Here is a 25002-nt window from a genome sequence, read left to right as displayed (position 1 = left end):
CCTTGTCTGGATCATGAGCACAAGCAATTCTGGTTAGGCCCCAGATGATCCTGATCAAGATCTTTGATTTCTTACTGCTGTCCCCTGTCATCTGGGGAGCAGGGCAGACCTTGAGACAGTGCCCTGTAGCTGTGGTGGCATCACCCAGCACCAGGCTGGCCCACCACAGCTGTGTGTTTGAGTGGCTTCCCATGAGGAGTCCTCTGCGAAATCACTCAGAGCATCATGGCCACAGCAAACAAAGTTGTCCCATTAATCTGACTGTTAACAGGCAGCAGTAAAAAAAAAAAAAAAAAAAAAAAAACCAAAAAAAAAACAAAAAACCAAAAAAAACACAGCAAAAGCAGAATGTGACAACACAAAGTATTTGTCTAACCTACTACCAGTTACAATTAGCAATTTTAGAACTTACATTTGGAGGAATACAGAGAATGATGCTCATCTGTTTGAAAAGCTGAAAATTAATTAATTATCCTGTGATATTTACACTCTCCATTCTGTAAAGAAAAATAATTTTAAAAATCCAATGCAACAACGTAAGAAGTTACCTTTCCGTAGAAATTGCCCATCTGCTGCATCTGAGATCATTACAAACACTTTTCTCTAAACCAACCTGGCTTCCTTTCTGAAGGTGCTTGGCAACTGTAAAAAGCATTTTTTCTTTTTTGCTTTTCGTGTCTATAATTTTATTTCCATATTATAACATCACATCACTCCCTCAAATACATCACACTGTTCTAGATCCACAGTTATTACTAAACCACTGTTAAGTCTCTTCTCTTGCATTACTCAATCCCTCCAGAAGTTCTGAAATAATGTAAGTGGGTTTTTTAAGTTGTTTAGAGTAAACTTTACCTTTATCATCTCTCCTTTATGGCTGTATTTGTGTCATACCTATTCATACTTTTCAATGAGAAAAACCAGATACTTACAAACTATGAACTGTTATTGACTACAGATCTTTGCTACAGCAGAATACATCATTTCCTGAGTATACTCCATTACAGCATTAGTAGGAGTAAAACCATCTAAACGGAGACGGTAACAACATAATTGCTCGTCTCTTGTTGTTGACCCGGGCTAGGTTGTGACTTTTGGTTCCTGCTCCAAGAGCCGCCCGTGCCCAGGCGAGGCAGGAGCGGCACTCACTCACCTCCTGCGCCGTCCCGCTCACAGGGCTGGCACAGCGGCGCAGCGCTCTGCCATCGTGCCCGCTGCCCTGCGCTCGGCAGCACACCGCGACCACCGCGACACCGCTCCTGCAGCCCGGCGATCGCCTGTCACAAACAGAGCCCGCAGCCACACTCAGACGCTAACTCCAGCCCGATGAAAATAACTCTTTCGGGGGAGGAGTAACAGCGCTGTTCCGAGGGAAACGAAAAGCAGGAAGCTGATCTCAGCAGCGCGGGGAGCACGGACGGGGCGGAGCGGAGGCACGGAGCGAGGAAAAGTGGAGCAAAGACTCGCTGCTTATAGCTTGGCTTTGGCAGTATGACCAAGCAGCACCGCATTACTGAAATACCAGCGCCGGGGCTGACACGGACGCCAGCACCCCCTGGCCAGGGGCGCAGGCCCGCGGCAGCCCCGCGCAGCGCACTCGCCGCGCGGGTACCGGCCCTGCGCAAGCGGCCCCCACACCCCGCCCGCCCTGCTGCCCCACAGCCCCCGCCCCGCAGAGGCCCAGGACGCTTCCCTGCTCGCCCCGGATGCCTCCCTGCTGGCCCCGGGCCGGGTGAGGGCTGCCGTGGGCGCCGAGCCCGCTACCACGCGTGAGCCGGTTTGAAAGGGCACGTCCTGCGGGACGGACTCAACGCCCCTGCTCTGCAACTGCGGGAACTCCTCCGGCGTGCTAAAAGCAACAGATTACGGCATCTTCTGAAAGACTGAACTGCCGCGTCTAGCGCGTAAATAACTAATTCTGATGAAGTTTAAAAGAAAAGCGGAGGGATTCTTTAGGAAAACAGCTTCAAGAACTGAGAGGCTTTTCATTCTAAAACTCAAACTGACTCCAAGCAGGGCTTAACCTCGACAACAGCATCTCCCACCCTTGCAGAGCTCTCTCTGCCTCCACGGGGCTCCGGTTCCCACGGGAAGGCAGCCCACGGCAGCTCGCTCCCTGCGGGAGCTGGCAACCCCGGGAAGGCTGGTGCTGCCGTCCTGCCTGCGCCAGAGCCGGGCTGCTTCTGCTGCCTGCCTGACCCCCACACTCCTCAGCAGTAAGCCTGGTTTGGGTCATTAGGGCAGCGTTACAAAATCCCCACAGAAAACAGTGATATACAGCGATCTAAATAAACGTGAGCTTGGAAAACAAAAGCAAAAAAAAAAAAAAAAAAACAAAAACACAAGGGAGGGTGGACTGACTACCGTGAGAGCCATCAGCAAATGTTTCAAAGTAATAATTAAAATTCGTAACAGGAAACAACAAGGCAGTGGATGTTTGTAACACTCGCACGGCTAGGAACTGATCTATTCCTCTCAGCCAAAAGGAGAGAATCCCCATGCATTTAGGGCTTTTCTAAATGAGACTGTGGAGCTAAGTAGGGACACTGCATGGTTTTTACTTGTCTTGCCCTCTTTCAGGTCTCAATGTTTTGCCCCATTAGCTCTATATGGCAAGATGCAGGGTGCTTTGGACTGGTAGGTACAGAGCAGATACAGGGCCAAAATGAAACAGTAAATCAGTTTAAGTGAAGTTCTTACACTTTCAAAAATCACATCTGATGGGATTATAATACATTATATATTATATAATACATTATACTGACAGGAAAACAGAGGCAAGATGGCCAACCAATTTTATTTTTACCACTTCTTTCATATATTTTCTCTCAGGAACCTGTAGCATGTCTAACTCCCATTTGGAAGATTCCATTCCAGATTATGAAACTCAACAACTTCTAAGAAAGTATTTAATGACTCCTTTTAAATTCACTGAGGCTTGTTCACTTTTTGACACTGTTTCAAAGTATGTCCCATACTCAGTTTGTAGACAAATCCATACTGAGCTAGAAGCACAATCACACCTCTCTCCTGGCCTCCCTCCAAAGCCTGTGGCCTTCATTTCCAGGAGTGGACAGACAGGACCCGTGCCTTTGTCCCAAGGCTTCCCAGTTCCCAGCCTGCCTGTGGTGACTGCAGTTGCACTGAATCCTCATGCTGTAAGCTGAAGGTCACTGATGCAGACACACATCCCCATCTCCAGCTCCCGCGATGGAGCAGTCAGCTCCGACCGAGCGGATGCAAAGCCTCACTGCAGCGGGACCTTCAGGTGCTGCAGCAACATCACAACAGCAAAAGGAGACTGAAGGCAGCCTCAATCTCAGCATGCAGCCTGGGCTAGCCAGCAGATAAGCAGCAACACACCACATCCTATTGCCATTTCTGCACTAGTGTCCCTGTAGTTTGGCAGCTTTAACCCTTTTCAATCATAAACTGAGACACTAGTTTTACTCCCCATGAGCACTTAATGATTCTTTTTGGGGGAAACTACTAGCACTGGAGAGATATACAGGTGCTTCCTTACTAAGGAAATATACATCAGAAGCCAGAACTGTATCAAAACTGCAAATGTGACTTACACACACAGCCAAACAGATTTAATGAGCATTTAAGCCAAGAAACCACAAAACCTGCATGGAATATTATGCTGTGGTGGTATGTGGACCAACTGTAGACACGTTGAAAATACAGGTAAGAGCTCTTAATAGTAAACAAGAGAAACAGTAAAGATATTCCCAAAGTATCTGTATTTTCTGATACAATTATTGTTACATGAATACCTGGGCTTCTCTTCAAATCAAAACCAACAATTGTACCGCATTACTCACAGCACTGAGAGTCCAGAACACTTGAGATAAACGAGCTCACAATCCCACCACCAATCTCAGGGTTATTCTGTGTATTTCAGAGAAGCTGTTTCCTACCTGCTGTACAGAAGAGATGCTACAGCAATGAGCGCTGTTTTCCCTCTGCTTCTCAATTTGATACTTAGTTTTGAAAGGGCACTTCTTAGTCCTCACCAACACTGGTCAGGTAAGTGTTGCTACAGTGTACAGTACAGCCTCCTTCCTCCCCTGTACTTTTTCACTTCAGGTACACAGGTACACCTGAGAGTATTTCACTAGATACAGACGAGCAGTCTCTGGCACTCCTGACATGACAGACAAGGACGATTTATTTCAGCAAACTCAAAAGCAACAGAAGCATCTTTCTTTTCCCCGTAAAAGAAGTACTTCTAGTAGCAAATAAATATAATTGACCATTGTTATGAGGTTAACTAACAGATCACTTAAGGCATATCTTTAAAAACTAAGGTACATATTCAGTCTATCTTTACTTGGTAACAAAATAAAACTTTCTCACATCTTATTAAGTAACCTGCTATTATTTATTTTGCACATGACTTTAAACTATTCTGAAAGACCCTCCTCTACCAGCCCACTTCAGTCTTTTATTATTAAAGGCACTTCATCCTTAAGATGACAGGTCATACAAAGAAAAAGCTGGAAAAACGGGCTAAAGTATTGCATTGTTTTCAGTACAAAAGGCTCCATTTCTTTAACCCTGCCTTTCTATGCAAGAAATTTCCTTGAGAAACAAGAGTAGCATCTGCTTGTACTTCGAGTAATTACTCTCTGCTCATTTGTCTCTAAGTCTCCTTGACTGAGGTCAAGAAAAGAACAAGTACATTTTAAAATCAAAGTTTACCATTACAGTATGATTTCACAGCCAGGACTGTTAAAAATCATGTTATGCCACCATTGTTTCCAAAGCAAAACAGTTTGTGCTTAACAGTACCAAACAGTTAGACTTCTGTCATTATCTTTGCTGACTGGTGTTATTACCCTGTCCATAGGTCTCCCACTGCACTACAGACACAGCAGCACATGAGAAGGTTTTAACACTGCACTCATTACTTCCTACAGGTCTGCCAAAGAAACTAAGAAGATGAGTCTGTTGGTAGGCTTACATTCATTCTTTCAGGCATCCATATATCTACAGGACAATGTTTTAATGTCTTTAAAATAATTTTGGAAAAGATGAAAACCCACTAAATTGTGTCAGCTTTTTTCTTGAGGGAGATTCACATTTTTTTAAAGCTTGAAAATGGTCAAATGGGACCATCCTTTAGCTACTAGATAAAAATCTACCTCACAAGGAGGCATAAGAAAGGAAGTAGCAAGCACTAAATGTGCGGGTATGAACACACTTAAAAGTCCAAGCACCTTCAAGTCAAGCAGTTACAGCTTTAAAACCAACTTGATGTTTTGTATTGCTTAAATTACAGCTGTCAAAATAAATTTCTATGTGACGATTTTCACCTCTCATTCCCTACATTAATGACAGGTGGAGATCAGGCACCAACCTGTCTCCAGATTTATTTAAAACAACCCAAGCCAGGGGTAGTTTGATCATATATTTAAGTCACTCCATCAGTTTATCTATCTTGTCTTGACATGACGACTTCTCCTGGCTTGTTGCTTGGGTACTTTTTGAGCAATAAAATCACTTAGTAAGTGACCAGGATGGAGAAGATTTGGTCAAAGAAGATAGAAAAAGTAACACTGATTAATCTTGCCTGGGTGAAGGCTTTCCCCTGCTATACAGCAAGGAAATACAGCAGCTCACACCTGCATTGCGAGCAGCAAACAACGAAATTAATGAAACAAACATATATCTTGAGAGTATACTTAATACACTCCAGCTTAACCTGGAAGTGACTATCAGTGAAGACATCCAAACAATTCTCCAATTAAATCTGCAATTTCAGTCTACTATTGTACGCCCACCTCCAGTAAAATTCAGATCTGAACTGTGCTCACATGTACATAGCAAATATTGCAGCAATACTAATAAAGTAGCATCTCCACTGAAGCTCCACATTTTATTCCAATTCCATGAAGAGATACAATTTTAATTACTAGATTTAAACAAAGTCACTATTCACCTCAAAACAGATGCAATCTCCCAATCCAATGTTTATATAACACTGCAATACCACACAATTAACATAACACTAAACAGACACATTGATAAAACATTCCAGAAAACTTTGACAATCTGTGTATTCAGAAATAGCAGAATCACCATTTTTATGATTCCTGGATCTCAGCACTTCTTAGAAGTTGTATCCAATATTTTCAATATGCACAGGTACACGGTGGTGCTTTCTGAGCTATGCAGTACATTAACAGCACATTTCCATCATAGAAAGCCACTGCCCTGTTACCTACTGCCCACACCCACATATCTCAAATGTCAGAAAAACTTCAGGTACAAACATCATACCTAAATAATGCACAAAATACCCAAGCCAAAAATCCTCCCAACAAGCAGCATGCTGTCTCTTCTTATCCCTCCCCCACACTGTTATCCTGAGAAGTTAAATCCCAGGTCTCCTCAGCTATAGGTGGAAGGTACTCAGATACTACATACAATGTGGCAGAATAAAATCCTATTACTGTTGCCCCCTTTTTAGAATTATGAGAACAAGTTACCGGCAAATTTACAGATGCAGAAGTTTACTTCTCACAATGTAAATTCACATATTACTTGCAGCAAAAAACCACCAACACATCACCAGTACCCAAATTTCTTAAAATTAGGAGGGTTGTCTAGTTTTGACTTGAAGAATAATGACAGCTGTTCTCCATGAGGTTAAAATGCAATCCCAAGTTTCAAAAAGAAACTTCCATTAGTATAATCTTCTCTATTTTCTAGTTCTATCAGAAACAATTTATTAGGATATACACTTCTGATTTCCAAAACAACCCAGTTTTCTTCTTAGATGTACTGCTGCAAAATTTTCTAAACATTTCCTAAAGCTTAAAAGAGGTATGCAAAGACTCAGAGCAGTTGAAAAGAAAACTATTTCACTCTGCTAATTTACATCAAGTTTTATAGTTCCTATCCTCCCTCCTAAATGGAAAACTAATTGTGGTAAAACATCAAGCCCAATCAGAAACAGCCACTACGCACAACTATTTATTTGAAATTTCCTTTAGAGTGTGCATAATTGTTTTTTACAGAATCCTCCAGTATTTGGGCCAAATCTTGTCATCTTTTCTGCAGGGGAAAAAAAGCCCCACACTCCCTCCAGTTTCACATATTATTCACTAAGTATTTCACTGAATTCAAATCCTAATATGTATAAAAATCAATCTTTGGAATTTAACTTATTTTAATGAAATGCTGAAAAACCCTTACAAAAGCTTGAGTTCTGCTTTCAGGACATATTTGCAATTTTCTTCAGGTTTCAGTATTAGCTTGCACATTAGAAAGCCCAAGCTGGGCACCCATTTGTATATTAAGACAGTGATCAAGTGCCATGTGAAACTTGAACACCAGAACTACAGCTCAGATTTTTGGAGCTTGATCCCACTAGTGTCACTTCTGCCAGAATTCTGAATTTTAGCTTAGTTTGGGGATGTTCTGTGACCTTTTGATTTCCTTTTACATTTAAGGCCCAAAAACCTGACAGACCTCTGTAGGCACTGGAAGAAGTTGGAGAACACAGTGGGCAAGATTCAGAAAACAGGGAAGTGACTTAAAGAAATATATTTTGTCTGCATCTGTGGACAGCTGGCAGCTGTGCCAGCCACGGCAGGAGATGAGATCAGTCTCTGTGGCAGCACTGAGTGAGAGGGAGCAAGCACGGAGGAGAGGTCAGGTCCCTGCAGGTGGGTTGCCATCCCATTCCTGGCATATTCAGGTTATATTTTCCTCCATAAACACACTTGCTGGAAAAGTGAGCAGGGCAGCAAAAGCAGCAGGGAAATAATTTTCATTCAGTTTTACTTAAGAGCAAACCCTGCCTGACCTTTAGCTGTCCTTATGCTGCTTTAACCTCCAGCTGCTCTCCCATCCCCACAGCCTCCCCTGCCCTCTGGCAGAAAGAGCCCACCCTGCCCCAGGGTGCCTGCAGGGGTACATCAGCACACAGGGATGGTGGTGTTGGAAACAGCTGGCCTGGCACAGCCATCCCTGGGAAGCAGGGCTGCAGGAGGGTGGCTGGCCCCAGTCAAGGCCACCACAGCTGTGAGCGAGGACAGAGGACTCCTCCCTGGAAACATGGGGAAGGGGGGGTTATGCCAGCATGAATGTACCATATAAATACAGTAGCCAACATGAAAATCCAGCAAAAAAAGAAAAATTTTCAACTATCCCTAGGAATTTCTGCTGCTCATTGTTTCTTACACCAGAGCAAAATATCTGCTGTAACAGCCCTTGTGAAGATATCAGCTCTTGTCTAACAACCTGACACCAAAGCCAGATGTGAATCAGTGACTATTACATGGTCTCCTCTAAAAGCTTCTCTACGTTTTGTCCGTATACCATCTAAAACTAAATGAGAAATTTATTCTCATTCAATTAAAAAAAAGGTGTTACTTTATCCTCTGGTCCACGGTTTTCTCCACAGTGTTTGTGTGGGATTCAGGGTTTAAAGAAGTTTTTACTACACAACACTTCACTTTAAGACAATACAAAACAGATTACCAAAGGTAAAAATTTGTATTTTACTTCAAAAATTCAACTCCCCCCTAAAAAAATTCCCCAAACCAATTTATTTTTCTATATTCTAGCTTCACTCACCAGAAGTTAATGAAGTATGCAAAGTGATATTGCACATAGAAATACAGCAGATCTCTTCATCAAGAAAAATCATACAGGATGCTTGCACTGAAGTCTAAAATACATGTGTGGAACACCATAGAAGAGGGTGGGTCTCTTCCTGCCACTCCAGCATGGATGCAAGGAACACAGATTCCAATCTACATGTTAGATAGCTGCCCGTATAAATACAACACAGTAAGAGCATTAACATACACAAGCACTTTGGTTTGGTTTTTTTTCTTGTTTTTAACTTTGACAGGAAGAAAAGGTTTAAGATAGGCTACTCTTTACCAAAGGAGCTTTACAGACCCCAACCCAACATATGTCCTTGTGCTATGTGAAGAAAAGCCACTATACTTTTCAGGGTACAACATTGGCTTGACAGTCATACACACTGTCCTATTCCTGCACTTGTCCAGCACTCCTTAAGTTAAACACAGGTTCACAGTAAGAGTTATTTATAAAAAAACAACATGCTGTGAAGAGCAGTTGCTGCAGAGCTGACCCACTGATACTTTTCCATCACTGCACTTTGAACTGCAACAGAGCAGTACAACAGCCCATAGGAGACCAAAAAATTCCAAGATGCTGTTGTTAAACTTTAGAGAAGTCATCAGCTGCATCCCTGCATCTCTCAACTAGCTGACCACCATTGCTGCTCTTTGGGACCCTGCCTGGTACAGCCCAGGAAAAGGCAGGAGAACAAAAGCAACTGTTAGCTTTGGTGCTGAAAACACCTGAGCATGGGTAAGTGTGCTCCTCTAGAAGCAAGAGACTGTAGTAACAAGTGATTTGGTGTAGTTCAACATCTTCTCCAACATTTACATTTGTATTAAAGTGATTCCAGTATTACAATTTCATCTTTTGCCTGGGTGAACATGTGGCCTGTGAATTTAACAGCATCACTTGTAAACCAATGCACAAAGATTAACTCCTTGTCAACAGATACCTATGCAAATCTCCAGCACACTAATTGTTCTATTTTTTTTTAATGTTGCTTTTTCTACAAGAGAGTGGAGGAAGGGTTGGGGAGAATGTTAAACACAGCCTTGGTACTAAATGGGTTGGTAAACACTAGGTACTTTAGAGAAACAGAGGTAACTTAGACTAGGTGCTGAGACCTTAGTGCTTACTTCTGTATTTCCCATACATTCCCAAAACCTCCAGTTTTCAATGATAGCTTCTTTATGGAAGGGCAGAAAAACAGGGCAAAAATTCTACACTGAGCACCAATGGCAGTAAGCTCATCCTCCCCTGCCTCCCTTACTCCTATAAAACCCAAGAACAAGCCCTCTAATAAGCAGATCTTACCCCCAACTAGTTTTCACTTTCAACAACAACAAAACTTATTATCCAAATAAATACCCAGTTAATTGAATAATCATTTCCCAAGAGAAAGTACTGTTTTCAACATTCAGTACTCTAAAAGAAATTTTTAGGATTTGCAACCTCCTAGCACTGGGATAGCTGTTACTAAAGCCTAACCAGATCCTGCCTCTTGAAGCAATGTCCAGGACATGTCCTTGTCTCATCAGCAGCAATTGTCAGTGACTGGCCCCTGAGACTCAGTAGTTTTGGTAGCTCCTAGAAACAGCAACCTGATTTAAACCAACAAATCAAGTACCAGGAACTGCAAGTGCAGCAGGACAGTCCCACTCTGCACAATCTAACCTCCCTGTACTCAATGCAAGTTAAACTAGCACATACAGAGCTCCATACTATCACTGCCAAGCCCCTACTGATACTTGTTCTGCCTTATTGAAAGAACCCTTGGGTGACCACAAAACCATATAGAGACATACTCAAGATTTGAGATGACGCTGGGTTTTATCAACATGTATTTTTAAATCCTACATTTGAGCAAGGTGTTTCCAAAAAGTTCAAAATGAAGAATCCCTCCACTTTTTCTTCATAAGACTGTGCATGCTGCACAGCCAACTCTCTAGACCTCAAATGAGACTTGGGAGGGATGCATAGAACTCTTGGCTAAGTTACTAAACACACAGTATATATTTGCCCATTTGCCTGGCTGGACTCTTTCTTGAGTTGGGCATTTACCAGAGGCCAGTGATACCCTTCATTCCCAAGCTGGTCACAGAGAACAGAGGGCACTCAGCACTTCAGCAGGGAATCTGGCAGATGGGGCAACTCCAATTGTCCCTGAATTAACCAAACTCAGCAAACAGTTGAGGCATTTCAAACAGGATTTGGCAGATAGGGAGGGAAGACCCTGGGTTCCCCAGAAGAAGATACCTATGTTGGAGGGACACATGCCCTGTGCAGTCCTCTTCACCTCCCACCTGTTTCCTCTAGTAATACTGCAATTAATTTGGAGTCATACAGCAATTGCCATCAATTGCCAAATTATTCAATAATCTTTACTAAGCCTCCCAGTTCAGTATAACAATTTTAAGTACACCACAAAGCAGGTATCTCTCATTATCATTTCTTTGCCACTGCTGAGAAATGCCATCCCCCAGCATCCACTGTTCTCTGGAAAGCTACTCCTCTGCCCAAAAAGACCTATGCCACTATACACTCCAGAGCCTTTTTCTGTACTGACTGTGAAGTCAAACTACAATTAGTTGCTTGCACTACTCTTTCTAACCCTGGGTTAGAAAATCATTATCATGATCGCTGACTTTCTGTGCATAAAGAAATGTAAGAATCCAACTTTACCCTAACACAGTAGTCTGAAGAAGCAGCAGTAGCAAACTCTGCAAGCCACATTAACATCCACGTTTGCAGCATACTGTAACCACACTTAACACTGTTAAACACAGACACCACAGTAATACATGATCTTCCATCTTAAAGTCTAAAACTGATTTTTTTCATCATATTTACATACAGATATGTAGGGTTTTATTCAAGTATTTCACATCAGTATAAGTGACCCACTGCTTCTGAGCTGCAATGGAAGTGAGGCATCTACTTCACTTGTGTGACTGAAAACTTCAAACAGAAGAAATGACAGGTATAGCCAGGCTTATTTCAATAAGCAACAATTACTTAATGATCCGCAGCTGAGAGTCCTGATCCTACTGCTACATTACTCTGTGAATCATGCACCTTTTCAACTGCATTGAACAACTTTCACTAGTACATCCATCAAATGCTGAATCCTTGGTAATTATTTACTTTCTAATCATTATTTGAAGATTTTTATTTAAAAACTAGGCTTTCTTTCAAATTAGAGCCAAATGAAAGGTGTAACAATTGAAAATCACAGAATTTTCACTTGAAACTATAAGTATCATCTGACTGCAGCCACTAAAATTACTCAGGTTACCTCTAAACCCAAAGGTTTTTCTAAATTTCAAGCATTTCTTCAAATAGGGGTATAAAAATAAATGTCCCCAAAGCTCACGTATTTTGGCAGGACAATGGTTTATGCTACGTTTCTGTGGCAGCTGCTGAGAATGCTCATCTCTGTCTTGTCCCATCACCCCTGTCACTAGTGAGGTGTAGGTATTTTACTGGACAACACACTAGTACAATAGGTCTGTAAGTCAAAAACATTTAAAATCAATTGTGTAGCAAGTTCCTTTCATCAATACTATTTCATATCAGGCATGGAAGGATTTTCACTTCATTCACCTTATATGGCTACTATAGATATCCCCATAACACAGAAACTTTCTCTACAGCATAACGACAAGCAATTGACACTGAGTGGCACGGAATTTTAAATTTCTTATGAGATTTGAATTATTTTACTTCTAGTATCTGTCTACTGATTAAGAAAGCTACCTAACTTTAGGTAGCTGTTTCACCTTAGTCCTACTGAATTGCACTGTCTGTCCACATAAGCAGCACTGCTCACATTCCCAAAGATAACCAGGTTAATATACATATTTGTCCTCTCACTCAAAAAAACCCCACCAAAAATGGACATCAGCTGATATAAAATAAAATCTCTAAACACAAATCAAGAGATTCACAAGTCTCAAACCAACACTTTGTGGTCCACTCAATCAGAGATAACCACTTCATCTTATTACTGTTTCTTTCAGTGTTACTTCTGCCAACTAAAATCCTCCAGTCCATGGATTTCTAAGGCAGTCAAGAGAGTTTTTTTAAAAACAAGACTTGCAACTCAAAGTGCAGGGTTAAGCAAGCATGGGGATATAACCACAGGTCTTAAATCACGCTTTTGAGGAGACATACTTGATTAACCCCCTGGCTCGTTTTGCTGTGTTTTACATCCTGATTACAGAATGATTCAGGAAAGTGCTGGCCCATCAACAGGTACATGGAAATAAAAGCAAGAAAAGGAAAAGGAAAAGCAGAATAAGAATTCCAGCAGCCTAAATAAAGACTGTGGCACTGGGAAAAGAAAAACAAAATTTCAGCCTTATGTCCTATATACTAGCCAATACTGTCTCACTAGTTACAACAAGCTATTATTGCCAATAATCCCCTAACTCCAACACTTTTAGTGACATTTTGATTCTTCAGTTTCCAAAGTAAAATATCTCTGCAGCCTCACTGAAGCAGCAGAGAATTCTTTTGCTTCTGCAGTTCCTCAGCCCTTTGTCCCACCTCATGATCAGCATTCCTACAGTGTAAAAGTGAATGTGTAAGTTGGAGATGCTCACTGCCAATTTGTTAAACAGTGAATGTCAATTATCACCAAGTTCCTGAACGGATTCACCCATTCTCCATTTACAGTGATAATGCATGTTATAAGCAAATTACCACCACTTACTGAAAATAAAGTTCCTGTTTTGTTGACCAAGTAAGAATGCTTGAATTTTCTGTCTGGAAGTAAGATTCTTGAGGACAGAATCTTGTTCATTTGCTAAAATTATTCACAAGTCTAAGAAACACAAAGGTGGGGTTTTGAAATGTTGGCCTAACCGGCTTATGATCTGAATGCATGCCACTAGCAAAAGGAGTTAATTATCTTTCTTTTCCTTTAGATCACATAATGGCCTATTACAGAACAGTTAGCTCCTGCCACCTTGTGGGACTTCATGGGTTTCCCTGAACGCTTGGATTATCAGTAAACTAGTGAGTTAAAACAAATAAACATTTGGGAGTTACTTTTCTTGTAATTCACCCCAGTGAATGTTGAAATAAGAGAGAAATATTTATGGAGAGGGTATGCCATTTTGAATATTTCCGGTTCATTATCCCTAGCATTGTTTATACAGTTGAACTGCTGAATTTAGTAATCTTATAGAGGGTGTTTTAAATGTTTAAATATCTGTCAAGAGTCCTAAGTTTTGGAAGCTGATGCGTCCAAGTTTAAAATAACATTATGATCAAATACTTGTCACCACTAGCAAATTTCACATATTCAAAATAGATTCCACACAGAAATAATACAAACTTAAGACTGAAAATCCTTGCATTCAGGTGCAATTTTGAAACCAAATAACAACCTCAGTCTTATAAAGAATTACATATATGCTTAACTTTTCATATGGTGATAACATGCCTAATTCTCCCGAAAGACCCTGTATTTATATATTAATTAATTAATATATAAATTAACATATTAATTAAATTAATTATATATTAATATATAAATTAATATATTAATTAAATTAATATATTAATTAATATATTAATATATTCCATGTATTTACTTTTTAATTGCAATTTGACTTCCTGTTTTATGTTTTTCCTCTCCTCGTCCAGCCACCTCTATCATACATGGCCAACTTAATGAACGAGTCAAGCTCTCCAAAGAAGAATAAGACAGTTGGAATAGAAAGACTTTTCCACCACAGTAACAAGAAGGTGAAGATGCAAGAAGGTGGATCCTCATCCTCACATCTTACATGCTGTCTTCTGCCCCTCTGACAGGCAATTTCTCACACCTGCTTTGTGGAGATGCAAAAGACAACAGCAGCTGCAGTCACTGGGAAGGGATTTCTCTTTTTATTTAAGCCAAACCTCTGCTGTCCCAAATATCAAAACTGAAAGAGCACAGAGGATTGCAGATGATGTGACTCCATGAACCTAATCAACAACCTCAAAAAACCTGCTCCTGTCTGTTCTTGGAGTCAAGTGATTTGTTACAGATGCACAAAAATGTAAGACCAGTTAGGAAGCACTTCTTCCCCCCTACCATCCCACAACTGCTTTAGTGAACTTGGGAGATCTATCATGCTGTGTACTTGAGGCTAACTGTAGCAAACTTAACTCCTTGGAACTTCCTTCTGCTAGAGAAAAAACTGTCAACAGACTTGAAACAGGAACAGTTCTTCCTCATGTCAAAAGCCAATCATGTCTACTAAAGGCCTTTAGTAGTTTGTAAATGGACTCAAGAACAGTAATTACAGATCCACAGCAAAAGGAAATGCAGCAAGAGTATCTTTTTTAATCCATAAACAGAATGAATTTTTGCTCAAGACTGAAACAATAACAAAATGTCAGGCTATAAATCAATTGGCACAGCATACCTGAAGAACACAAATTGTATGTTCTAAATAAAAAGTTTCAGAATCTCGCTAGCTTCCCTGGTAACTTCAGAAGTGAGGCTGTCTCTGACAGCCATCATATTCCCTCACACACAACCCCTTATCTCTTATATATTTTTAAGGTCCTAGTAGCAATACAATTAACTTACAAGGCAAAGCTCATAGTTGTTCACAACAATCTCTGGCCACACCTCTGCTCCAACACTGAGAATCTTTCCCAGACTGAGGTATGTCAGGTCCTGACTGTCTGGAAGGCACCAAAACGCTCCTCTCACAACTGTCCTTACCCATCCCAATCTCCACTACAGGAAATTCAGACAGACAAACTGGTAAGGAGCCCTAGAAGAGTCATCAGTCTGGATGCCGAGGGAATCAGAACCACAGAGCATATTCTACCTGACCCCAACACAGCCAGCACCTTGCAAGGACAGGACAGGCATCACTATACCTCACTGTGAGCACTAGGAATATACACACCTCCTTACCCAGAGCTTATTTGCTTCAGATTTTTCCCTTCTCTGGAGTGCCCTGATGTTATGCCAGTCTCACTGCAACTGCAGACATGTATCTAAGAGCCACCTTCAGTCCCTGACTACAGAGAAAAAGAAAAAGCATGCTCTAGCAACAGAGTGGATCAGATCCAACACCCACTGCAGGTCTCAATAACACCGTAGTGCAAAAGAAGTAAATACTAGGACCTTGTAAGAAATTTCATTTTGATGCAAGTGAATCATATTCTGACATATCCTTTTATTTTCATTTTATTTCTCTACGAGTCCTATATTCTGCAGTGTTACTAGTCCAGCAGGAAGATCCCTGAGCTAACTTTCTGCATGTCTGCAAGCCCATGGCAGTCTAACTGGAGTACCAGGGAGTCTTCAGGATGCTTTGAAACCAGTGGGAGCATAAACACACTTCTCATACCCTGACTAGACATGCTCCCCTTGGTAAGTGTAAGTCAGTTGGACCTGACAATACAGGACTCCCAAGTACCAGCAGACTGGAAAGTACCTGATGATTTTTCAGATCTTCCTGGAAGTATTGCACAGTATTCTGAACACCAGCAGCAAAAACTGACCGGCATTAACTTCACTTAAAGTTGTGAGTTCTCCAAGGAGACAGAAACATCTGCTCCAGGTCAAGGAAGAGTCACGACATGGCTTGAGCCTGGTTCCCGTCTGAAGCACTATTGCCTAGCTGTCAGGATAGGATTTGTTTTACATTTTCTCAGAATATTTATTTTTCTACAAAAACACTATTTGACTTTTGCAAGTTTTTATTGAGGGAACTTTCCAAGAAGTTACATAAATTAATTACTTTATTCATGTACTTACTGGAGAAAGAAGTATTTAAAAACAAACAAAAACCCACAAAACAAACCAAACACTACTGGGCTACTTGCTCCTTCTGTTTTTTATTTTATGTATATTCTTATTGATCTACTTTCCCTGTCAACTGTTTAGCTTTACATTTCAAGGAGAAAAGAGGAAAGTTCTGAATCTAATTATCTTATTTCTTGAGAAACACCTCTAAAAATCACCCAGGCTACAGACTTTACCAACTTCTGCACATAGCCTGCTTTATGAGATTTCCAAGAGGAACCTCACTGCTACATAAACCGGAATACACAATGAGATCCATCTACACCATTGTTTAATTGATACCAAGCCACAAGAGATTACCCAGAAATGTGCACGTGCCCAAGGATCTGTGCCAAAAGGTCTCAGAGCAGGATCAGGCCCCTGTAAGATTAGCTGCATGTACAGCTTCAATCCTGCAACTGCAATAGCTCAAGGAGACTGCTATGACAGAGGCACTGCAGGACTGGGCCCTAAAATAATCAAGTATATAAAGATCTTTGTGCTCTCCACAACTGAAGCAATTCTTAAAAATGAATGGACAAAAAACTTTTGTATTTGTGAAATAAAAATCAATTCTTTGGACAACAAGCAGAACCAGCATTCTTCAGGACAAGCTCCTTAAAATCTCTAGGCTGTTTTCCCATATTTTGTTTTGTTGGTTTTTTTTTTTTTTTGGAATTTGTTTTTCAGTTGTTTTGGTTTTTTTTTTTTTTCTTGTAGACAGAATTACTAGAATAATGCTGCAAGACCCTGTCCTAAGCATAAACCCAAGAGATGAAAAGACTCAGTCCAAAAGATACAAATTTGATCACATTTAAAAAAGGCGAGTAGTTAAAAAACCTGATAGCGCTAGCTGGAACTGCAGAACAAGGATGGGAGATAACTTCCTTGGGATCTACAGATTCACAGTACAGCATACAGATAGTTAAATCTGAAATCAGAAGCTGAACAAGATATTAAGAGTTTTCTGTAAATCAGATTCTGGTTTGCTCAAGACTGTATACCAACTGAGAAAACAGAAGTTATTTAAAACCCTAGGTGCACACAAGTCCACAGTTCTGAACTGTACTAGCCTAAGAAACGAAAGCACAAGATCCATGGATTCGCAGTCTTAACTGTTTTGAAAGACAGTCATTAGATGTGCTTGTTACTGACCCAATACTAAACTATAAGTTCAAACTTGGCACCTAAATTACAAAGTACCCTGCAAAACCCCACACTGCCACAATGCTGATTTCATCCCAGGCCACTTGTGCAAATCCTTACAGCAAGAAGCTCTGGCTGAAGGGCTGAACTGAACACACTGAAATATGTAAGTAGAGACAAAGCCTGACTTTATGAAGTCCTTCTGAGCAATAGGATATTTTAGCTCATTCTAAGAACAAGCACAAATATGTTTCTATCACCTTCACACATCTTGTACAGCAAACACAACATGCCTATGCATCCTTGCAAAACTCATTTGCATTAGGAAGCATTAGGAAGAACAGAGGGCAATATTCACACAGCACAACATTAAGAAGAGACCTTGGCTTGGAAGAACAGAAGACCAAGCCCAAAAGCTCTGACCTGCAAGGATATTTTCCTATCAGGCAGCACAAGCTCTTAGATGTGGAGGAAGAATCCTCAATTGAATTCAGATGCGAACAGATTGCTCTAGTCTAAGTTCACAAGTACTTAATCAGGAAGCTAGAAATCAACAGGTAACACTTCATCACCATTTTTCCACCAATCAATAGAGGAAACTAATGTGCACAGGGCAGATATTTTAGTAATAAAGAGGTAGTTGGTGCAGTAAGTTAAACAGTCATGTAAGAACTTGCAGGAAGTTTAGGAATTCCATACTTCATTCTACCACCAGTCATCTTGGTCTTACCTGAATATCCCTGAGTCTACTCTGCGGACTGTAAAATGGGGGTGGGTAGCACTGGTTCTGAAATGTTTGTAAAATGCAGTTAAGTTGATGCCGAAAAAAGCACACAATAGAAGAATAAAATGTTATTACACCCTAAAAACATGATGTTTAATGGAATACATAATATATAAATGGCAACACTATCTGTGTTCTAGAGTACACACTCTTAAAAGGTTTGTTATATACCTGTTTAGAAAGTGAATTGTTTTGATTCTCTGGTAGGGTGGACCTGAAGTCTATCTCTCCAGAGGAAGAAGCAGAGAAAGATCTTTTTCTAGATCTTCACAATCAACAAGCCTCAGTGTAAAATTTTCCCCGAGTATTATCACACAACTACAATTAATGCAACTGCCATTTTACCCTGACAGAGCTAACAAAAAAAACCAATGAACAAATGTGGACAACTCTTCTCAACTTTCTGCCCTGCTACTCACTAACCAGTTCTTCTTTCAGGAACTGGACAACACTTTACACGGGCAGAAGCTATCACCACCCCACATTTGCAAATGGTGAAACTGCTTTATTTGGTCTCCATAGCTGAAAGGGCTATAGTGGCATACTCTATTCTAAGGCTACTGTATACTTTCAATCACGTTTGTAAAACTGGAAAATTCATGCCAATCACCAGATTTACCAGACACTGCTAGAGTACATGATCCTTTAAGATCTCAATGAGATCCACAAATTCTGACTTTTAACAAAATCTTTATTTCCACTGAAGTCTGTAACAAAGTTCTCACTGAACTCAGCATGACAGTGATTACACCTAATGGGGTGCAGCTCCTGGGCAACAGCACAGCACTTTTTTGGATGGGAGATGGGAAAAATCAAACATATGGGCAAGCTGCCCCCATCACTTTTGGTGTGTGGGAGAAGTACTTGGGGAAGCAACAGAATCTGTTTTGCAGACAGCGCACAACATGTATGATACTTTGCGAAGACATCCCTCTGCAGTTCACCTTACACAAACTTGAGGTGCTCAGGCTAAGACACTGCACCTGTTTTTCCACTCCCTCTGTGCTTGGCTACAGCCACCACAAAAGCAGACTGCTTGGCAGAGACTACTTTGGTTCAGCACTAGCAGAAATGCTTCTGGTTCCTCAGTTTAAAATTGTTCCAAAAAAGACTGGCCCATCATCTAAACATGGACTGCCGGTTGATTATTTCACTAAGTTCATCCATCTGACTAACTCTCAAAAGAAAAAGGAAAAAAGTGAGTTTTGATTGCAGTGATGGGACACCACCACCATTACATTACTCACTGCCACCTCTCCCCCTGCCCCCCAGTAAAAAGTAGAAAGGAGTGAGGGTGTCTCATTCTTCTGACCAAATGCTACTGATGCAGTTTCAGAAATGTTTTAAACGCGCACGTCTCTTAACTGGTTTTGCCACAATCCCCCAGACTGACACAACCAAATTCTGTTCAGCAGCCTCAGTGGAATTGAACAAGCAATATCAACTCTGATTTCAGACCAAAGTGAATTTTACACCCAGATTTTGTAGCCTGACCAGTAGCCCATTCCAATGTAACCCAGCAGGAGAACACTGCTAAGCACATGCAGATTAACAGGTTTCTCTGAGACATTTCCAACAGAACACTGTCAAAGATACAAATTCTCCTGATAAAATCTTGCCTTCAATATTTATTTTCTGAAAGGAACGAAAGCCTTAACATTTCATGTGTCTATAAGGGGAGGGGAGGAAGAAGCAAGTTAGGACAAGAATAATGCAATCCTATGAAAATGCAGTAATTATAAAATCAGCGACATTGTAGAATCACAGAATGGTTTGGGTTGGAAGGGACCTTAAAGGTCATCTAATTCCAACTCCCCAACCATGGGCAGGACACCTTCATCTAAACAAGGTTGCTCAAGCTCCATCCAGCCTGGCCTTGAACAATGAGGGATGGGGCAGCCAGTGCAGTCATCCCATCACAGTAAAGAATTTCTTTCTAATATGTAATCTAAATCTACTCTCATTCAGTTTGAAGCCGTTCCCCCTTGTCCTGTCACAACCTGCTCTCATGAGAAGTCCCTCTCCATCTCTCTCACAGGCCATGTGAGGTACTGGAAAGCTGCTACAAGGTCTTCCTAGAGCCATGTCTTCCTCAAGTCAATAAATCCCAACTCTCCCTGCCTGTTCTCATAGGAAAGGTGCTGCAGCCCTCTGATCAAATGCATACCCCTCCTCTGGACTTGCTCAAATGCATACCCCTCCTCTGGACTTGCTCCAACAGGTCCATGACTTTATTATACTGGAGATCCCAGAGCTGGATGCAGTTCTCCAGGTGGAGTGCCACAAGAACAGAAGTAAAAAAAGCATTCTGTTGGAACACTTACATTTAAGAAAAGCTAATTGTTTTAGAGCAGTTAAAAACATGAATGCTTCAGTAATAAACAGCTCCTATCAAAAAAGTTACCTAAATATATGACTATACTATTTTCTTACTGATCTTGAATCAAATGCATGTGAAAGTGAAAATGACGACCCTTCCAGGATGAGTGATTCATCTTACTTTGGCTTGTTCTCTTAAGAGTAAGAAATAGTCAGTAATTTTCCTGTTTCAATTTTTTAAGGAAGGTTTTCTTTTTATTTCTTTATAAAAACTGGCCATTTTAAACATTTGCAACCTGCAATAGCATTTTGACCTTTGCTCCAATTTTCCTCTGATTTCTATTCAGCTTTCTAATCTTATCATATTTAGTTCTACTAGACCACAATAACTGCTGAGACTTTGAATACCCTATACATTGATACAAAAGAAAATAGAAAACCAGGACAAAGACAGGATCATGAAACCTATGTTTGCACCAGAGAGTGAAGGCCATAAAACCACTTCTTGAAGTGTGTAATTCCTTCTTTTTGGGAGGCAAGGGCAAAACTGCATTTGTACACAGTTTGTGTAACTGTACTACTAGGCCTCAGGCACACTGCATTTCTGAGCACAACTCTTCTCTTACATGAGGTCTAACTCTGCATTCCTTAATGGTCACAAACACTGCAACACAGTTCCCCTGCTGCAGAAAAAATGCATGGAGCTGCAGAGTCAATACATGTTATCAAGCTTTTTGACTGCACGGATGCTATTAATATTTTGGTAGGGTGGGGGGTAGAATTTGTATCAGCCACAGAGCTGCTATGGCATATATACCAATTTATTTTCCCTTATTTCTTTTCCCTCTAACACATTAGCAATACGTGCAGCATCCAGTAACAACCTGGTTTCATGTTTTGCTTTCTCTGACCAGCAGTGCTAGATTCCTTCCTGGATGTTGTAAAGCACCACCTCAACCATTAAAGTCACAATCAAATACCACATAGTCAAATGGAAAGCTTGTAACAGCAATTTAAAAATAATTAATTTTTTAATATTAAGTACATATCTGTGTAAACAGAGATCTGTTGATCTCTATCTTTTAGAAGCTACAGAGGAGTCTAGCATGCACAACAACAACAAAATATGGCCACAGTGTTACCTAGTGAGCCTAGGTAACCTTCTGCAGAAGATACTGCCCAAGGCATCTGCTATTACAAACAGGAACCAGATAATAGATGCTAAAGTCATCTAAAAAAATATATTCTGCTTAACAGAAATAGATACTGTTACAAATGAACTCTTTCTGAACAAAGAAATCATATCAGCATTTCAGATGTTATTGTTGCTAGATGCGTTTTAGCAAAAAAATATCTAATTGCAATTTGCCTTTAAATTACAAACCAATGCTAAATTCCACTGTAACATTATGTAACTCAATTTATATTAAAATAAATTGCAAATGTTTGAAGCCAAAACTGTAAACAAAGCTCAAACACTCAACAGGTACTTCCTTGAAGTACCAAGAACAAGTATTAGGTTTAGAACTAAGTTACCTGAAACTAATACCTTCCATTGCATCTGCAGAGTCTTTGCTCCACAAGTCACTTAATGGCACTTCCTGTAAAGCCAAGAAACTAACTGGGAATTGAAAGAGTAAAATTATTTTCTTTCTGTTCTGAGAAAACAAAGAAGTTTGAGTTCTGTTAGTTCTAAAAGCTTGCATTCACTTAAGCAGAATTAGTTACCTTACTAGGGATAATATTTTAGTTTTATTTTAAGTGTAAAATCTATTTGCATTTATTTGTGTGTTTGTGCAAGAGTGTAATTTTATTAAGTAGGACATTTTTAAAGGCCACAATCAAAAAAAGGCATAATTTGTCATACCCTAAATCAAAAATTTCTTAACGGTTGCAATCTAGATAAATGCACATAGGCCATGAAATCACTTAGAAACTGTGTAAGAGGCCTACAGCGCATGCTCTAATATAACAACAAAAAAGTAGTGCCTAATTTAGTGTAAAGGATAAATTGGGCAACATATTTTAATGGTGTCTACCAATGGAGACTGCTCCTGAAAAAACAAAAATACCAAAGCAAAATGAGATTACAAGCACCAATTTACCCCATGTGTTTATTGAGCACAATCCTGATTTAAATCAGTTCAATAGGTATAACTGGAATGTCAAGGCAGCAGACACGGGAGTGTACATAGAGAGGGGCTCACAACGGCCAGGAATAGGAGGCATAAAACCTCCCCTGCTTTCTGTGTGCCTGCCCCTACTCTCTCGTTCAGCCCTACTCAATCTCTGCAAAGCCTGTTAGAGCTCCACAAAACACCATCCCCCACTCAAAGGTATTTTTTCCCCCTCTAGGATCCTTGAATAAGAGAACACATACTGTCACCACTGTAGATCTGAACTGTGCCCTTCTCTCGTGTAACCCACTGCATGGGGATGTGTGTGATCACAGCCTCACCTCCCATTTTGATTTCCTTCTTTCTGCAAAGAGTAACAGCAAACGTCAAATGCAGCCCTGTGGGTCCATCCAGAAAAGGAGGGCTGCACACAGAAACCAGATCAGCTGCGGCAGAGAAACCAGCAGAACACTTCTTAGACAAAACACAGTATCTGGTCAGTTTTCTCAGGTGCTTCCCTCTGTGCACTCCAGCATCCTCTCACTCGCTTTGGCCCCATCAGCACATGGTGCAGCGAAACAGAAAGCTCACAGGGACATCCTCGAGAGTCCACTTCACTATATAAATAAATAATCCATTTCCTCTAGGCATCTCTCTCAGGAGGGCAGGATCTTCCTCTGCTGATTAAAAACCAGGAAGACGTCGCAGGCACACAGACCCAAAAGCTTTGTTTGGAGCTCCCACCTGAGCAACAGGCCCACCCTGAGTAGCAGCAGACAAAGTGATTTCAAAATCGGCAACTGAACATCCAGATCCCTTCAACAGCTTCCTCCGAAGGACCAAACTATGGCAAGGGCACTCACACCGTGTGAGATTTTACCTGGGTCACTTTCAGCCATGGACTTTATTTACCCTCTGCTGCTTTGGTACACCGTGCTGAGGTGAGACAGACGAGCACAAGCACATACAAGAGATGCAAGCGAAATACTTAACTCTCAAAAATTATTTAACACACACACACAAATGGGCAATTTTCTCATATTAATGGACATCTCATGGTAATAAGAAATGGACAAACTCCACCATTACACTTAGTTACCTGTCATTTACTTTCCTTATTTACGGTCTTCCACACTAAGAAATAAAGTTAAAAACTTCCTTTCTTTGCTCTGCTTCTGACACTTGTGCTTTTTATTTAGTCCAACCATTTTAGAAGAATGGCACTAGATCTTCTGTTTACTCTTTCAGCACTTAAACACATTTTTAATCAATACAACAGAGGAAGTAAATTGTGAATAATTGTCTGCATTAATATATTTGCTACCAGCTTTGTCATTCTTTAATTTGCACACACCAAATTTCCCCCTATAAACACCTCTGCTTCTCCAAAAGCAGCTGGAAATTAATTATGCTGGTTTTATTTTCTTATAAATTCATATGCTATAGTTCTGTAATCAGTGCAGGATCATGCTGCAATTTTGCATACTTGTTTCAAAATACATTATGAGCACTTGATGATTGATGTTTAACACAATTATGAAAGAGCATCTCAAACAAATTAGAGGAAATACAAATAAAGAAATTTAAGTAAGAAAAAGAATTACACATATATTCAAACAAAAGCTAAACCCTGGAACTCACAAGTTTGCGGCATGGAACACTGACTGATTAGAACTGAGCTAGGCAGGAAGTTTACACTACTCCACATGAAATTTGGATATAAAGAAACCTTTTGGAAAGAGAAAGAACAGCTGAAGATAGCTTTACCAAAGAAGTGGAGGTGAAAATGGCACTTCTTTCCAAATCTATCATCTCTGCCCATTGATTTGAAGTACATCAGAATGCTTTCTTTCCCTAGACAGACAGCCAACTTGTGAAGCAAACATACTTGAACAAAATGGCTTATGTGCCAGAAGACTTATCATCTACCAAATGGCATTCTCACACTTCATGCTCTTCCACCCTCTTCTCATTTACAAGAACTCGGCATGTTTCAGCAATGTCTCTCTATTCCCAGCTCACCAGCAGGTCAGGGATGGCCTATAAGTTTGTGAGTACAACAGGTGCCAGTCCCTGGCAGGACTATCTGCACATCAATAACTAAGAATAATGTGAAATCTGCATCTTTCCTGAGGAATTACAGGCCACTAGAACTTCAGCCAGCAAACCTGCAAAAGGGTGCACATTGCTGATGATGCAGGTCTGGTCCTGGCTTTTTGTTCAGGAAT

General features: G+C 40.6%; 1 protein-coding gene across 8 annotated transcripts in view; it reads right to left on the bottom strand.

The window, feature by feature from the left end:
- The window catches only part of BBX (BBX high mobility group box domain containing), a 139913-nt gene that overhangs the window by 105145 nt on the left and 9766 nt on the right, over positions 1 to 25002 (bottom strand). The window contains exon 1 of one of the 8 annotated variants that reach the window (XM_063148185.1): positions 1154 to 1193. The exons of the other annotated variants lie outside the window; for them this stretch is intronic. The gene's annotated coding sequence lies outside the window, so the exon portion shown is untranslated. Of the gene's footprint in view, positions 1 to 1153; positions 1194 to 25002 lie in introns of those variants that run through there. 8 annotated transcript variants of the gene reach the window in all.

Source organism: Melospiza melodia, chromosome 2 (assembly GCF_035770615.1).
Source record: "Melospiza melodia melodia isolate bMelMel2 chromosome 2, bMelMel2.pri, whole genome shotgun sequence".
Taxonomy (NCBI): domain Eukaryota; kingdom Metazoa; phylum Chordata; class Aves; order Passeriformes; family Passerellidae; genus Melospiza; species Melospiza melodia.
This window is presented reverse-complemented; position numbering and strand designations above follow the sequence as displayed.